The sequence below is a fragment of the Tenrec ecaudatus genome, chromosome 11, assembly GCF_050624435.1.
Source record: "Tenrec ecaudatus isolate mTenEca1 chromosome 11, mTenEca1.hap1, whole genome shotgun sequence".
NCBI classification, from domain to species: domain Eukaryota; kingdom Metazoa; phylum Chordata; class Mammalia; order Afrosoricida; family Tenrecidae; genus Tenrec; species Tenrec ecaudatus.
This window is the reverse complement of record NC_134540.1, coordinates 12,512,803-12,530,426: the sequence shown is the minus strand read 5'-3', so window position 1 is coordinate 12,530,426 and position 17,624 is coordinate 12,512,803.

Genomic DNA, 17,624 nt, shown 5'->3' with positions numbered 1-17,624 from the left:
GAGTTGAATAACTTCCACTATCTTAACTGTTCCACAAAAGTGAGTTGAACTGAGCCCTCTGTACTGCTGCTGTGTGGACTAATTAGCTGTTATATTCCTCTGTGCTGTATATATCTATCCTCATATATGTATGTGTGTGTATATATATATATATATCCATAAATGTCCTGGTTTTGTTTCTTTAGAGAACCTTGTTTAACACAGTTGGTACTGGGAGTGGTTCTAGAGAAACAAGATCATAAATACGGGCTTCTCAGATCGGCTCTCCAGCCTGATTAGGGTTCACAGCACTGAGAGTGCTGTCTCTCCCCCTAAAGACATGGGTAAGTCTGCCACTATTTCTAGAGCGGGTGTATTAATCCGTGGTGTGAAGTCACAAAGCTAATGTCCACAGTCTCACTGCCAACAGATGAAGCGCTGGGGAGAGGAGAGGCTCTGGGTGATTGTGTGTTTGATACTTTTCAGCAGTTTTGTCAGGATGGGGAGGCTGCAGTCAGAGTCCTGGGTTCCTCTTAAGCCTTGAAACCATCCTGATGCCATTTTGAGTATCACACAGACACACAGACACACACAGACACACACACACACACACACACACACACACAATCTCTCTCTGATTGTTGAATTTCCACGGTGAAGTACAAAGAAGACAGGGAGAAATGTGGCCCTGAGCGATCTCCCTGACAGTAGCGAAGAGGACACAGAGGGGCAATTTGCTTACAGGAGAGCCAGATGGAACAGACTCACTCAAAGAATAAAACAAGGTCTGTTAGAGGGAGTCCCTGTGAGGACTGAGGCGTGTGAATAGAGCACTATCATCCTGCATCCTCCCTGTGGTCCGGCCTGTGGGATCAACAATAACAGCAAACCTTCCTGACTCTGTTTATCACAGAAGCTTTTACCATGAACCTTTGCAAAAGCCGGCACTGTTCAGCTTATTTGCGGAAAGGAACACACCACCAGCTTTACATGCAAATTGCTGACATTGTTCTTTGGCATCAATCAGACAGAGCTTGGATGGCATGCCAGTTCGTTTCGCAACGCTCTTTTCTCTTTCCTAAATATGCGGAATACATTTTTGTTTTCCTCCCTGATCCCTTCCCTCTAGGACAGCCCACGGTGCAGCTCTGCTTACTGAAATCTGACCTCTCGGGGGCGGAGTCTAGCACCATGTCCTCTGTAGCGCCTCCCCCCCCCTTGTATCCTTACTGAAGTGTGTGCCCTTGATACTTGGGGCAGGTCCTTTACTGATACTTTATTGTGTCCTATAGTGAAAGCACAAACAGCAAACCTAAAATTCAGCAAGTCCCCCAAAAGCACCCCTCCTTCTTTTGTTCTTGCCACGCTCATGAGAAAGAAATCCAATTAGGAGACAGAGAAATGAAGCAAGTAGGCTTTTTTTCTTGGAAAAGAAAAATACACTAGACATAAAGCATGTTGGGGCAGATTCAGCTAAGCTGAATACCTCCACCTGCTGGGGGCTGTGGAGGTTTTAGCCCCTCACTTATAGGTTTTCAAGTCTCCTCTCTGTGGCTATAAGATAAACACACCAAGTTCATATTGTTTCTTTTCCCAGAACTGTTGAAACATCTATCTCCTTCCAGTTTCAGAATTGCTCACTTCTTGGCTTTGTGAACAAGAAATTCCTTTGTTTGTTTGTTTGTTTGTTTCCTTTCATTCCAACTTCCTTCCCAGCATGAGTTTTCTATGTGCCTAATACAGAGATGGTCCAGACCAGGAGGACGTCCGAATTTACAACCTCAGGGTAGGCCACTCCACTGGGCAATGAAGAAGAAAACATTCTATTTACAACCAAGCCACTGCTGTCAAATTGATCCCCATTTGATAGCAAGCACATAGGACAGAAGTAACTAACGGTTCCTTTGGGTTTCCAAGACATAGATAGAATCGTTACAGGAGTAGATAGCCTCATCTTTCTCCTGCACAGAAGCTGGTGGCCTTGAACCACCGACCTTGTGGTTCAGAGCTCGCTGTGTATGCCACTATACCATCAGAGCTCCTTTTAGAGTTGAAGCAGAAACTAAGATTTACAAAGCCACAATTGACCGAAAGACGATCAAAATAGTTTAAGGTGGAATATATAAGGCAAGGATTTAACAGGGATACCCCCCCCAAAATTTTATTTTTCTAAGCTTTAAACAGGACAGGGACATCCCATGATCTTTGTTCTCACAGCTTAGGAACAGGCTGCGTGAAACCGTTTTTTTGTTTTGTTTGTTTTTTAACAGACAGACACAAATCTTGGAGAGACAGCCACAAACTGGGAAAACAAAGTCCTGTTTTAACAAAGATTGGATATTATTACAGAGCTTCACGTTTCTAGAGTCCCTAAATCTCGACAGGCCAGGTACGCAGGCACTGGCTCGTAACCAGGAGGGGAAGAAAGCCTAGGGAAGAGTCACATCACTCAGATAAGAGTTGGATCTTTGGCTTAGTAGTAGCCCTGAGAACTCCTGCCCGGAAGCAATCACAGGATTCTCTGTGAGACGATGGAGCCCTGGTGGTACAGATGTTATGCATTTGGTTTCAGTCCGCAGGGTCTGCAGTTCATAACTACCAGCAGCTTCTCTGGAGAAAGACTGGGCTTTCTACGCTGGTACATGGTTGGAGTCAGTATTGACTAGGCGGCAGTGAGTCTGTGAGGCAGGTTTCAGGGGTTCGACTTAGATGCACAGCTCTGGAGAGCTTCTCTTTAAGCTATGTCTTAACTACCTGTATCATTCTTCTAACCATGATTCTTCTAAGCGCTGGTCTAGTTACATCATAAAATAATAGTGGTTGGTTCTTCAAGTCCCCCCAAGTCAGAAACATAGTGATCAGGGCATAGCAGACTCATAGCTCCCAGGATCCCCAACATTTAGATACAGGAGGCTGTAATCGTACATCATTAAGGATAAGCCGAGACAAATTCCCTGATTCCCAGTGCACAGTGGCCCTCCCCTGGGCTCAAGGAAGTTATAATATCCTTGCAAACACACTCCCTGAGGGCAAAACAGTCTCACTGCTGGTTAATGATCTTGAACTTAAGTCAACACTCCACTAAAAGGCAGACAGCCCTTCCCCAAGTGCTTTAGCTTGGAGCTCCGCTCCTGGTGAGAAATGACAGCACAGTGGACCACGGGGCTTTCCCGGGGCTCCCTGCACTTTGCTCCCTTTGGGCTGCCATCTGGCAATTCTTGTTGCATTCACGATGAACTAGCAAATCTTTAGAAATTAAAATCAAATAATGCCTACCGCTAGAATGCAACCTCCCAAATAAAGAGAACGATGTGAGAACAAGGCGACCCCCCTAAACCTTGCCTCTGATACATCCTTTAAGGGATATATTCCCCCAACACTGTACATAGCCTTGAGGAGGCTCGCTGGCATTTCTAAGGTATTTCTAAGTTTCCTGCCAACCTTCTCAACTAGGTGCCTTAAAAAATTTCCTGTAGAGAAATGATGCCCCTCAGTGACTAAGGGCGATACAGGGGACAGCACCAGAGACACAGTGTGGGAATTGCACCTGACCTGATCCCAGCACACCGAGGCAAAGCACTGGGGGAGTGCAGCGGAACAGCAAGGGAATGGAGTGGCAAGGTCCCCAGGGAATGCTGAAAGTGGACTTTGGGGCCAGGGCGTGGTGCCCCAACAGACTGGACTGGAAAACATTCCTGAGGGCCAACAAACGATCCTTGAACTAAAAAAAAAAATTCCTGTAAAAATGGAATGAAAATTGACTTTTGAAGCCCCCTGGTATCTCAGTTACTGGCTTTTCCTAATCATGTGAACAATCCTTTAAAAAGACTTTTCTTCTCGAATCCCAAATCCTACTATGAGTATACCCATGAAGTCTCTCGCATTTGCCCCCTCTCTTCACGTTCCAAGGGTCTCAGAGGAATGTCCATCCCCTTGCACTTGACTGAGGGTAGCCACCTCCGACTTAGGCCCCTGCCTCTCCTCTCCCTGCGAATTCATCTTAGATGCTCCTGCCAAAAACCATCCCTAAAATATAACCAAACTGTGATCAGCTCACTCCTGGGGCCAAGCCATCGACAGTGCTCCCTAACTGCAGCTTGAAACCTCCATCCCTCACTCAGTCACTCAGTCGAGCGTCCGACTCTGCTCCTGCCTGTCTCCCATAACTCTCAGCCCGGGGAGGCTGGCTCAGCAATGCTTGCCTGCCTCTCGTCATCCAGTCCAGCTATGTCCCCTGGGTTCGGGGGTTCTTCTCTCTTCCTTGAGGACTTTTCCCAACCTTCCCCCACCTTCAAAATGTCATCTGCCCTTCAAGGCCCACTTTAAAACATAATTCCTGATGTTCCTTATTGGAAGGGACTCCACCCTTCTCTGTTTTGTCATAATATTTTCTTGTCATCAGTATTATTTATGTGACGCTTTTTCTAGTTTGCCAAGTAACCTGTTACTCACAGGTGCCTGTCTCGTCTTGTGTCCTGACCCAGGGTCAGAACCTTGCATGTATTAGGTGGGGCATAAGAATTTTACTCCAAAGAGCTCACCCAGCACGTGCTCGCCCAGGCCTCCGAGCTCCAGGTAGGCTGTGTGGAAGGCCTCAGCTGAGCCCTGGTCCAGGGGCTGCTCTTGGCCGTTGATCTTGATGGTGCTGCACTTCTCTAAGATGCTTTCGGGGGCCCCTTTCATCACCACGAGGAAGCGGTTGTCATTGGGGTCGTCGGTCTCATGGATGGAGAGCTGGAGGAGAGAAGTAAGTGAGCACATTACTGACTACAGATTCTGTCTTCATGATCAGGGTGTGAACCGCACAGGCCTTCTAATTCCTGCCCTCACAGGAAGGCGAGATCCTTCCTTACTCTTCCTGGGCCACTTGTCCCTGAGACGTAAAGGAAGAAGGATCCCGGCATGAGCAGACGTGTTCTGTTCTCACTGTCTTGTGTCCATGCCACACGCCGAGATCTCCCCGTGGCCCCGGCTCAGAGGATCCCCTTGAGATTGAAACCAAACCAAGGGCAGCTTGCGTCTCAAGCAGAAAGCAGTGGCTTAGAGAAGGCCATGGAGGACATTTGTGGAAGCCCTGGTGGTGAGCGCAGTGGAGCCCTGGTGGCATAGTGACTACAAGTTAGTCTGCGAACTACAAGGTCAGTAGTTCGAAACCACCAGCTGCTCTTCAGAGGAAAGGCGGGGCTCTCTACTCCTGTAAAGAGTGCCAGTCTCAAACTCACAGGGCACTTCTACCCTGTCCTGTAGAGGCTTACTATGAGTTGGCATCGACTCAATGGCAGTGAGAGAGAGTTCTTGTAAGTATGTCACACATTGCTCACTTAATCCTCTAGTAGCACTTACAGAATTTCTGGGATCTCTTCAGCAGATCTCTGCTTTAGTCTCGACCCTGCATGGCCCACAGTCTCCACTAACTTCCCATACAAGCAAAAAGCACCGGCCTCCGGGAACCTGCCTTTCTTCTCAGTTCTCCCAGAAGGGGGAGGTCTTTCCTGTGGGACAAGGAGGCCTCCTGAGTCTGAATCTTGGAAGATCATGTCATCTTCACGAGCCTGAACCACCTGACTTTAAATCCTGGCTCTGCCCCGACTGTCTCTGTGATGTGTTCTGTGCTTCCCTTTCCTCCACGGGCGGCAGCATCACCGTCCCCACCCCCAAGGAATTGTGAGAACCGAATGGTTAAGTGCATGTACATGCCTCAGCTCATCATAGCTATTACCAACTATAGCTATTCTAGGACTGCTCCTCATTCTCTTTTCTCTTTGGTTTTGAAGGAAAGATTTCCTGGGTTTAAGATTTCGTAGGCTTTTTAGTTGCCCAGCTAGCTCAATGTAGTTCTTTCTTGGCCTGTTACCTGCGGGGTCCCAGGATCACAATGCTTCTGAGCTTTGCTCAACTGAGAACCCAAAGGTGCTCAACTGGAACCCTCCAGTGGCTCCACAGAGGAGAGACTTGGCAAGTCTGTCCCCTAGGAAACCAACTGGGTAGTTGTACTCTTTCACACAGGCCCTCTGCATTGGAGTGGACCTGAACACAGTGGATTGGGACAAGGCTCGCTGTTTCCTTCCTGCGCTCATAGGTAAAAGGGGTCTCTATCAACTGCTTACAGGGTGGATCTCCAAGCAATGTGATTGGTCGTCCGAGAGCTATTTATTCATATGTTTTTAAGAATGCCAGAAGCTGCTTAATCACATGACTGAAACGAAATTCCTCTCTGTTTGTGCCTTGGTAGAAAACCATGAGCTTTGGAGTTAGCAGACTTGGGCTAATAGGTTGTGCTACTTAGAGATGCAAGTCAACACGTTCTAAGAGCCTGTTGTTTCCTTATTTATAAATCGGGAAACATTAGTACCACCTTCCGGGTGGAACGTGAGGCTGAAGTAAGGTTACTTATGTAAACTGTCCAACACATAATAGGGGTGCAGCAGGGTCCATTCTGCCCTGTCCCTGCCCCCTTTCCTTTAAGAAAGGCTGTTGCCTTTCACTTCTGCCAAAGTTACTTTAAAATCAGGAACTGTCACTGGCATTGGTTTACTAGAAATGTACCAACCACCCTAAGAAGCTAGCATGTTGTAGGAGACGGGCGTGTGTGTGTGTGTGTGTGTGTGTGTGTGTGTGTGTGTGTTAATAGGAGTCACCGGATACTACAATGATTAGTGTGATCTTGAAAACCCAGCTCTTGGAAATCCTACGCTGTACATTTTGACCCTGACACAGACAGGCTTGCCGTGGGGCTGGTTTGCTTTCCTGGTGCTGACTGATGTTAGCATGTAATCTCCCCTTTATGTTCCAACACCCCCAGCGGATGCCTGAAACTGTGGCTAGTACCAAATACTCTATGACTATATTTAGTCCTATACATACATACCTATTATGTTATGCAGGGTTGACTAGAGAAACAAATCCAGGGACTCATACACGTATAAGAAAGAGCTTTAAATCCAAGAGTGATTATGTATTAAGAAAACATCCATCTCAGTGCAGATCAAGTCCATGAGTCCGATATTAGACCATAAGTCCAATAAAAGTCCATAAATCCCTCTACAGACTCACACAATACACACAATGGTGCCAAATGCGGGAAGACTACAGGCCAGTGGGTGCAGAGTCTTGTGGGTCCCGTGGCAGTGGAAACACTTCCAGGGCTCTCGCAGGTTTCAGCATGGCTCCTGCCTGGCTTGTCAACAGGAAGGTGAAGCAGAGAGAGAGGCTCCGTGTAAGTCTCACCAAGTCTCCATGTAGCTTGTCAACAGGGAGACAAAGGCAGAGACAGAGGAAGTTTCCAGAATCCTCATGAAGACCACACCCACATGGAGGCATCATCAGTCTGTGTGACCTGATTGACAGACTAGACCCCACCCTCTAACTTATTTATCAAGTTGACATGAAATTATGTAAATGCCACACCTATGATAAAGTTTAATGTATACCCTGTTTCCCCGAAAATAAGACAGTGTCTTAAATTAATTTTTGCTCCCAAAGATGTGCTAGGTCTTATTTTCAGGGGATGTCTTGTTTTCCCATGAAGAATACAGTACACATTTATTGTTGAACCAAAAACAAAGGAAACTGACTACCTGTATACAGTACGGTAGTAGTTGTCATCACAAACCAGCATAACCAGACAAACTATGAATCCTATAGTATCAAGAATGTCTTGTTACTCCTGGTCCGCGCGACTCACTGTCTAACTGTGAGTCAGCCAGACTCCATCAGGGCAGAGCGAGCAGCAGGGGCGGCAGTTTGTCCTGGCAGCGGCACAGGCTCTCTGATTAAAAAGGGACCTCGGACTTCCTGTCTGCTCCGGCTGCACTGCGGCCACCAGTGAGCTGTGCAGCGGCACCCACCGCTATGGTCCAGAGTCCAGAATTACGGTAGCTTGGGGGGGCTTATTATCAGGGAGGCCTTATTTTCGGGGCATGCCTTATATTTCAGCGAGAGGCAAATCTGTAAGTAGGTCTTATTTTCGGGAGATGTCTTAATTTTGAGGATACACGGTAAATTAGGCACAGCAAGAGACTAACCACAATAACCATATACAGTATGGGTGATGCTCAACAAAACAATGGTTGCTGTCATGTAGACTGCATTGGAAAGTGTATTGTTGCCGACACAGGCAGGTTAAAATTTAACACTCTGTCCTCTGACCTCCCCTTTCTCCATTTTAAATTTGTTCTAGTTTTAGTATTTTCTGCTTTCCTTTCGACTGAAGTTTTCTCTCTTTTGTTTTGTTATTGCAGTCAGTTGGTTGCTTTAATGTTTTTCTGTGTATGAAATCCAGGATAGGTAAATCTACAGAGACCTTAATTAGGTTCATGGTACCATGGGACTGTGGCAGGGGAGATTGGGAGAAACGGAGAGCTAAGTACAAGAAGGATTAAAATATTCTAAAACTGATTGGGCACACCAGCCGGTGCGATCACGAGGTGCCAAAGGGGCCAGGTATAAAGCATCATGCAAAAAAAAAAAAGAGTATATATATACCATAGTGAATGAAGGGGGAAGTGCAGTGTGGAGACCCGAGGCCCAAATGTCGACCACTGGATGGGTCAGTCAGGGTGCGAGGTAGTACCGATGAAGAACACAGCTTTCCCCCAGATCCTGGATGCTTCCTCCCCCCAACTACCATGATCCGAATTCTACCTTGCAGGGCTGGATAGGACAGAGGCTGTACACTGGTGCATATGGGAGCTGGAGGCACAGGGAATCCAGGGTGGATGATACCTTCAGGACCAGGGTGTGAGGGGCGATGCTGGGAGAGTGGAGGGTGAGAGGGTTGGAAAGGGGGAACTGATTACAAGGATCCACATGTGACCTCCTCCCAGGGAGAGGGACAGCAGAGAAGGGGGGAAGGGAGACTCCGGACAGGGCAAGATATGACAAAATAACAATCTGTGGATTATCAAGGGATCGTGAGGGAGAGGGGAGGGAGGGGGAAAAAAAGAGGACCTGATGCGGAGGGCTTAAGTGGAGAGCAAATGCTTTGAGAGTGATTAGGGCAAAGAATGTGCGGATGTGCTTTATACAATTGATGTATGTATATGTGTGGATTGAGATAAGAGTTGTATGAGCCCCTAATAAAATGTAAAAAAAGAAAAGGAAAAAAAACTGATTGGGCAATGATTGTACAACTCTTCTTGGTGTGATTGAACTTCTGAATTGTATGATCTGTGAATTGTGTACCATTAAAAAGAAAGAAAAAATAAAGAACGATGCCCATTCTTTCCCCATGGAGCGGGATGGCACCAGGTTTTATCACGCTATTTCACATTTGTAGATCCCATTTACTAAAGGTGGCCAGTTTCACGGAAAGTGCAGAGAAAGAAGTATTACTCTGTCTGTGCGTGTGTGTTTGTGTGTGCGCGCGCGCGTGTGTGTAGAGGAGGTGTTACTGTGTGTGTGTGTAGACAAGTATTGTGTGTGAAGTATTACTGTGTGTGTGGAGAGAAGTATTACTCTGTGTGTATGTATGTAAAGAAGTATTTCTATGTGTGTGTAAAGAAGGAGGTATTACTGTGGGGGGGAGAAAAGTAAGTATTACTATGTGTGTGTGTATGTGTGTGTGTGTGTGTGTGTAGAAGGAGATATTGTGTGTGTAGAGCAGTATTACTGTGTGTGTGTGATTGAGAGAGCGTGTGTATGAGTGTGTAGAAGGAGATAGTGTGTGTGTGTGTGTGTGTGTGTGTGTGTAGAGAAGGAGGTATTACTGTGTGTGTAGAAAAGGAGGTATTACAGTGTGTGTGTGAGAGAGTGTGTGTGTATAGAGAAGGAGGTATTACAGTGTGTGTGTGTGTGTGTGTAGAGGAGGTACTACTGTGTGTGTGTGAGGTGTGTGTGTGTGTGTGTGTGTGTGTGTGTGTGTGTGTGTGTGAGAGAGAGAGAGAGAGAGAGAGAGAGAGAGAGAGAGAGAGAGAGAGAGAGAGAGAGAGAGAGAGAAAATGAGTGAGTTTTAGAGGATTCACCCATAGAGCAACCAGCACCTGACAATCTTGTCAGGTCACCTTTTTGCCTTCTCTAACCTACTTTGGGGAGAGGAAGAAGACTAGAACCTTGATGTGAGTTTACCAGATAGACAGGTCCTACATCCCCAAAGACTCTTTTTTAAACTCAGGCAACATTCAAACCCTGTACGACACAAAGATATGTGCAGATAGAAAGAGTGTGTGTGTGATAGTGTGATAGTAAATCATTCCAGTGATAGTAAAGAATTGCTGGTTATGAGGAAAAACTCACCTAAATTTGTGAGTGGAGCTGAAGGGGTTGGGGCTCCTTTGCAGCTGGGTTCCCCCCCACCCTAATTTCCATATCATCTAAAGCGACCTCTGAGAATTCCAAGAGAACAGTTTCAGAGCCACCCCCAACCACAATTTCCCAGGAATTGACGGGAGCAGCAGACTTGGGAGGGCAGGACGTCTTCATTTTCAGAGGCTCTATCTGCACAAACCAAGTATCTCTGACATTAGCCTCTCGTGGCAGGACAGCGCCAATGAGCCACTTCTCAAGTACATGAAACCATGAGGGGTGTGTTAGTCTGGGTAGGCTAGAGAAACAAATCCATAGACACTCACATGTATATAAGAAATGGCTTTATATACAAGAACAATTGAATATTAAGAAAATGTCCCAGCCCAGTGCAGATCAAGTCCATAAGTCCAATATTAGCCCACATCTCCAGTTCCAATCTATAAAGTCCCCTTCAGACTCACAAAACACATGTAATGATGCTGAATGCAGAAGGATCACAGGCCAGTGGGTTGGAAGTCTTGTGGGTCCAGTGGTGTAAGCATCTCAGCACTAGCAGGGGCCTGTATGAGGCTTCTCCGGTTCCAGAGGTCTGGGTGCATCAGGGTAGGTCCATGTGGCTTCTCCAGCTCCCAGGGCACAGTGCCATGTGCCTTGTCAGTAGAGCATCTCTCAGGGAGTCAGGAGAGACAGAAAGTATCTCCTGTCTCCAAGCAGGAACAATACAAGAGTTCCAAGAATTCTCAGGGGAAGGCCAGGCCCATGTAGGGGCCTCATTGGCTATGACCCGATTGACAGACTAGACTCCACCCCTTCACTCTTCATCCTCTCAAGTCCCAAATTGACACCAGATTATGTAACTACCACAAGAGGTAGGAGACTCGACACCAACTTTACAAGCACACCTTCAGAATCTTTAGAGTCGGAGGGCACACTAGCATCTAGTCCAAAGTCGCAGGAATGGGCTTCTAGGGAAGTCTGTGCTCTGTGTCCCTACCCCCTTTCCCCTGGAGAACCACCTTCAAAGGAAAAGTTAGCCAACAAAGGGAAGGAGCTGCAGACTGTCTATGAAACGGATGATCTGCTATGTGCTGGGAATCCAAGAGAAGGCGCTTGTGCGGGTACCGGTGACTACTGCTCCCACCATCTCAAGCCCTGTGTCTGACTCTCGTTGGAATGGAGAAGCAAGGCGCTCAGAGACGTCCCTGAACTCAAGGCCAGGTCAAGCTGCAATAGCAGAAAACCCAAGTCCACGTGGATTTGATTGGGCAAACAGGAGAGTGGGGCCGAGGGGTGAGGAGTAAGATAAGGGAAGATTGGCCTTCCCAAGGTAAAAATTCATATGTTCTAGTCCCCAGCCACTTGGAGCTCTGGTAGATAGAGCTACCCGAACACGAAGCCTTAGTCATTCACTTACCACTTATTCTTTTGGGTGACAAGTTGGGGAAAGTGTTCCTGTAGACCTGGACAGACACGAGTCCATTGCCAGGTTCTCGGTCAAGGCTTAGTCGCTGCTCCACTTCTGCTGTGGCCTGTGGAGCACAATTGTACTCGCACCCACGAGGAACCATCCTGAGTCGCAGTCAGTTTTGAAGTGGCAGTCTGGTGCCAACATCCATCTTATCATGGACCGCTTGGCTGCAGTTCCTGCTTAGACACTACAGAGAGTCCTCTTACAAGACCACCTGCCACTGCGTAGCTCCACCTCCGCCTCCTCCCGCTCATAAACTCCACCTTCACAACCGAGTTCAGTTTTCCACCTGCACCAACTCGTGACTTCTGTTTCTGAGTGCCAGGGACCACAGCTTTGCAGGACATTCAGAGCGCTCCCCTACAGGTCTGGTGTTACGTGCTGTGGAGTTCACGGCCCAGGCTTTGTGAAGCTGCCTGCTGTTGGATGCTCACCTGCCTCCCTTTCATTGGTTCCCAAGGAGCCCTGGTTGCCTAGTGGATACACATGGGGCTGCTAACCACAAGGTCAGCAGTTCAAAGCCACCAGCTGCTCTGCATGAGAGAGATGAGGCTTTCTCCTCCTGTAAAGATTTACAATCTCGGAAACGCACAGAGGTCATCCTCCTCAGTCCTATAGGATTGCTCTGGGTCAGAATCAACTAGAGGGCAGTGAGTTTGGAAGGCTGGTCCTCAAGGAGGGAGAGGGAGCCCGAGGCCACAGTAGCGTCACCTGGGGAACATTGAAAAGTACCATTGCCCAGACTTCATCCCTGAGATACTCATTTCATGTCTCCAGGTGGGAGCTGACATTTTTAAAGCTTCCCAGGTGATGTCTTGTGGTGGTCAGGTTTGAGAACCCCGAGAAAGCTGTTATTTCCAGCTCCCTTGTCTGCTGCAACGCTGCTACTGTGTAACTTTCCTTTCTTTCTTTCCCTTGCTCAAAACCCTTCCTTGCTCCCCATTTTCTACCGCGATGTGCATCGGGGCGCTATGGTCGAGGGACAGCCTATTTACCTTCCACTTCTCCTCCAGAGCCAACTGCATTGCATTTTTAAACCAACCACCGTAGATTAGGATTTTCCAATGTGCTACATCTTGTGTGGTTGACAGAGGTGGCCGGATGTAAACAAGGTGCCCAGCATAGTATGCAACCACTGCGAGAGCACCAGGGTTTCCTCCCCACCAGCCTGGCCTCCCTCCCCTGACTGCAGCAGACATTGGAGAGCTGGTAAGTGAGCCAGGGAGTGGTTCTCCACCTTCCTCATGCTGCGACCCTGTCATACAGTTCCTCATGTGGTGATGAGCCCCAACCATAACATTAGTTTCGTTACTACGTCATCACTGTAGTTTTTCTACTGTTCCCTAAGGGGTCACGACCCACAGGTTGAGAACCACTGGAGAGGCACTGGCTTTTGCTTTGTGACTGTGTGCCTGATGTTCCACCTGGTGGCGCTGTGGTTACAATATTTTTTTTTGTTGTTTTAAATCATTTCCCAAAAATAATAATTTCATTGGGGGCTCTTACAGCTCTGATCACAATCCATCCATTGTGTTAAACACATTTGTACATTTGTTGCCAGCATCACTTTCAACAGTTTCTTTCTACTTGTACCCTTGGTATCAGCTTATTTTTCCTCCTCTCCCACCCTCACTCCCTCATGAATCCTTGATAATTTATACATTTTTTTCTTTCATGTCTTACACCAACCGCTATCTCCCTGCACCCACTTTTCTGTTGTCTGCCCCTGGGAAGGGGCTATATGTAGATCATTGTGGTCATTTCCCCCTTTCTCCATCCACCTTCCCCTTCCCCTCCTGGTATCACTTCTCTCGTTATTGGTCCTGATGGGTTCATCTGTCCTGGATTCCCTGTGTTTCCAGCTCTTATCTGCAAGATCAGTTTTGAAGTGACCAGCTGCTCCCCAGGAAAAAGATGGGTTTTCTACTTCCGTAAGGGGTGGCAGTCTCAGAGACCCCCAGCAGTAGTTCTACCCTGTCCTGTGGCGTTGCTATGAATCCAAATCAACTCTTCCATGGCAGCGAGGTCTTTCTGAATGGGAAAACGTGGCTGAGATCTAGCAGAACAGGCAGCTCAGGAATCAACTGGATCTTCTGTCTCAGGGGATGGCGGTGGGCCTTTTCCTTGTCTGCTTGAAAGGGCCCGTGCTAGCAACGCAATCTCTTTACTTTCTGACATGTGCCTTAGCGTTTCACTCCCAGAGACAGTCTTGGGTGTCTCTAGTGGCTTTGGTCAGCAGACACTGTAGCCCCAGACATGCCCAGGCAATAAGCAGGACCCAGGCTCCAATGGCAGCCAGAGCGCTGAGTATGTGCATTTCTTGTCAGCTGTGACTTCCCCTTGGTAGCTGGAAACCAGCATTGGCGAGCATTTGGGCTGCAGGACACTGCCGTCACCTACCTTAAGGCATCTCAGGGCCTGTATTGGAGCTTGCGCACTGAGCACTAGGTTTGCAGAACGCTGTGGTTACAGGGAATCATCCAAATACATGTTTGAGTCTCCACTTAGATGAAGCCTCCATTGAACTCTTTTGTGTGTGTGCACATGGGACCTGAATTTTACTTGTATAACATTTTTATTTATTTATTTTTAAGTCATTTTATTGGGGGCCTGTACAATTCTTAGCACAATCCATACATACATCCGTAGTGTCAAGCACATTTGTACATTTGTTGCCATCTTCATTCTCAAAATATTTTCCTTCTGCTGAGCCCTTGGTCTCAGCTCCTCATTTCCCTCCCTCCTTTCTTGCTCCCCCTCCCTCATGAACCCTTGATAATTTATAAATTATTATTATTTTGTCATATCTTACACTGTCCATTGTCTCCCTTCACCCACTTTTCTGTTGTCTATCCCCCAGGAAGGAGGTGATATGTACATCCTTGTCCTCGGTTCCCCCTATCCACCCCACCCTAGGAGGCAAAGGGCATATATAGAGGTCTAAATAAAGGCATGAACATATGTAAACATATATGAGGATGGGGAAATAAATATATATGTGAGAATGGGGAAATAGATCTATGTGCATATATTTATAGGTTTAGTATTAAGGTAGTAGATAGACATTGGGCCTCCACTCAAGGACTCCTTCAATGCAGGAACACTTTCTTCTATTAACCTGGCATTCCATGATGCTCACCTTCCTGACATGATCGCTGAAGACAAAGCAGGTGCATAAGCAAATGTAGTGAAGAAAGCTGATGGTGCCCGGCTATTAAAAGATATAGCGTCTGGGGTCTTAAAGGCTTGAAGATAAGCAAGAGGTCATCTAGCTCAAAAGCAACAAAGCCCACATGGAAGAAACACACCAGACTGTGTGATCGTGAAGTGTTGAAGGAATGAAGTATCAGGCATCAAAGATCAAAAATCAAATCATTGTGAATAAGGGAGAGTGCAGATTGGGGACCTGAGGTAGTTAGTTTATTGTGCCAACCTGGCTGATAAACATGTGGGGTTAATTGAAAGGCAGAGGGATAAATGGCTCAGTGAGCCTCACCTTTTGAGTTCTTGGGTCTCTTGTTTTCTGATGGTTGGACCAGGGTGCAGCTGACTTAGCCAGTTCCCTGCTTTTGCTAGCAAGGCTTACTTCCTGCTAGCAGGAGGAGAAGCCACATGGACCTACCCCAATGCAGCCGTGGGTGCTGGAGCACCTGTGTGGAGACCCCTGCCAGCGCTGAGATGGTTATGTATTCACTGACTCGGCTTTCATCCTGCAGTCGGCATCATTGTGTCTGTTTTGTGAGATGGAGGAGGACTTTGTGGATTGGTGTTAGACATATGGGTTAATGTTGGACTTGTGCGCTTGGGCATCACTGGGTTGGGATGTTTTCTTCATGTGCACTTAACCTTTATATAAAACTCTCTCTTATACATGAGTTTCTGTGGATTTGTTTTTCTAAAGTACCCAGACTAACACAGGACCCAAGACCCACCTGTAGGCAACTGGACATCCCCTCACTGAAGGGTCGTGCAGAGTAACAACGATGAAACATACAACTTTCTTCTAGTTCCTAAATGCTTCCTCCCCCCACCACCACTATCATGATCCCAATTCTACCTTACAAATCTGGCTAGACCAGTGGATGTACACTGGTACAGATGGGAACTGGAAACACAGGGAATCCAGGACAGATGATCCCTTCAGGACCTGAGCTGAGTGGCAATACCAGGAGGGTAGAGAGGGTGGAGTGGAAAGGGGGAACCGATCACAATGATCTACATATCACTTCCTACCTGGGGGATAGACAACAGAAAAGTGGGTGAAAGGAGACATTGGACAGTGTAAGATTTAACAAAAACTTTATAACTTATCAAGCGTTCATGAGGGAGGGGGATTGAGGGGGAAAATGAGGAGCTGATACCAAGGGCTCAAGCAGAAAGCAAATGATAGCATCAAATGTACAAATGTGCTTGACACAATGGAATGTATGGATTGTAATAAGATTTGTATAAGCCCCCAATAAAATGATTTTGAAAAAAGAAAGTGGATTACTGCCACTCCCCTAGCCAGTCCAGAAAGGGTCAGCCTAGACCTTAGGGACTCGTCTGGGCATGCCCTTGAGTGATGAGGTCATAAGATCGGGGGTTAGATCCTGGCTGTCTTGGTCAGAGAACCCTGAACCAATCTTGGAAGATTTTCAAACATACAGTACAGTCTGGTCCATTACTGCTTCTGCAGTCGCAACTGTGATGCCATCGATCATGCTTTTGAGTTTCCCTTGTTTTCCCATGTCCTGTTTAAATGACCTCTGTGTGTCAGTCCTTGGATGCCAGGATAGCCTTAAGCCTATGGTCTCTTTCATCTTTGTCTTTATAGGTCATCATGAGTCAGAATGGACTTGATGGTGGAGAGCTTGGTTTGATTTGGCTGTTTAGTCTTTGTCCTGTTTAAGACTTAATGAATACATCTCTATACATGATTTGAATACGTGGTCACTTTTCTCCCCAACAGCATGCCCTGAAGTCCATCTCTGCTTAGTGATATCTTACCTTTTCAAGATTGGGTTTAGCGCCCTATTTTCCGTGATATTCCCCAGCCACCTGACGAAGGCAGTCTCTTTGCCATAGCAGTCTGCGCTTTTGCTACCTGTGTCCAGTCATTAAGTGATTGTCTACTACAGTGAAACATACGCACACACTGCAAATGTCAAATTAAGAACTTTATTGCACTTCCACAGACAGTCTGGTCATTCACAGACTGAAGATGGATGCTCCACTGGACAGCGAAGAAGAGAGCATCCTTGTTCAGGAGAAGTAGAAACTCCTCACTGGCTGAATGACCATCGGGAAACCATAGGAGATCTAAAACAGGGATAGACAGATATCACATAACTGGGATGACATGAAGGTTAGGGGTACGTGCTCCTCTTCAGTTTTGTCACAAGGTGGACACAGGACAACGATAGAACAGGTTTCTCTTTTTCTTGTAATTCGCTGTTCACATTGTTTCCTTGGTTATGACTGTTTCTGTTCCTGGTAAAGACCGACCAAGAATAGATGTGCTTTCCTGTAGCTACCACACCTCAGAGAAAAAGAATGTCGCCTTCAGGGCCTGGGGATAGGTTAACATCAAGGTTAGAGGAACTACTGGGGAAAAGGCAACTTTACAATTCAACATGGATTCTAGAGCAGTGGTTCTCAACCTTGCTCAGGCCACGACCCTTTAACACAGTTCCTCATGCTGTGGTGACCCCCAGACATAAATTATTTATGCCTACTTCATCACTGTAATTTTGTTACTGTTATGAATCATCCTGTAAATATTTGATAGGCAGGATGTTACAAATTGATCAATAAAGCATAGTGATTAATCACAAAACAATATGTAATTCTATATTGTGAAATATTTATTTCTAATGACAATACATGAAATTACGTCTTGAAGCATGGTGCAGCCTGGGTAACAGTCATCCCGCCGGGTACTCATATGTGG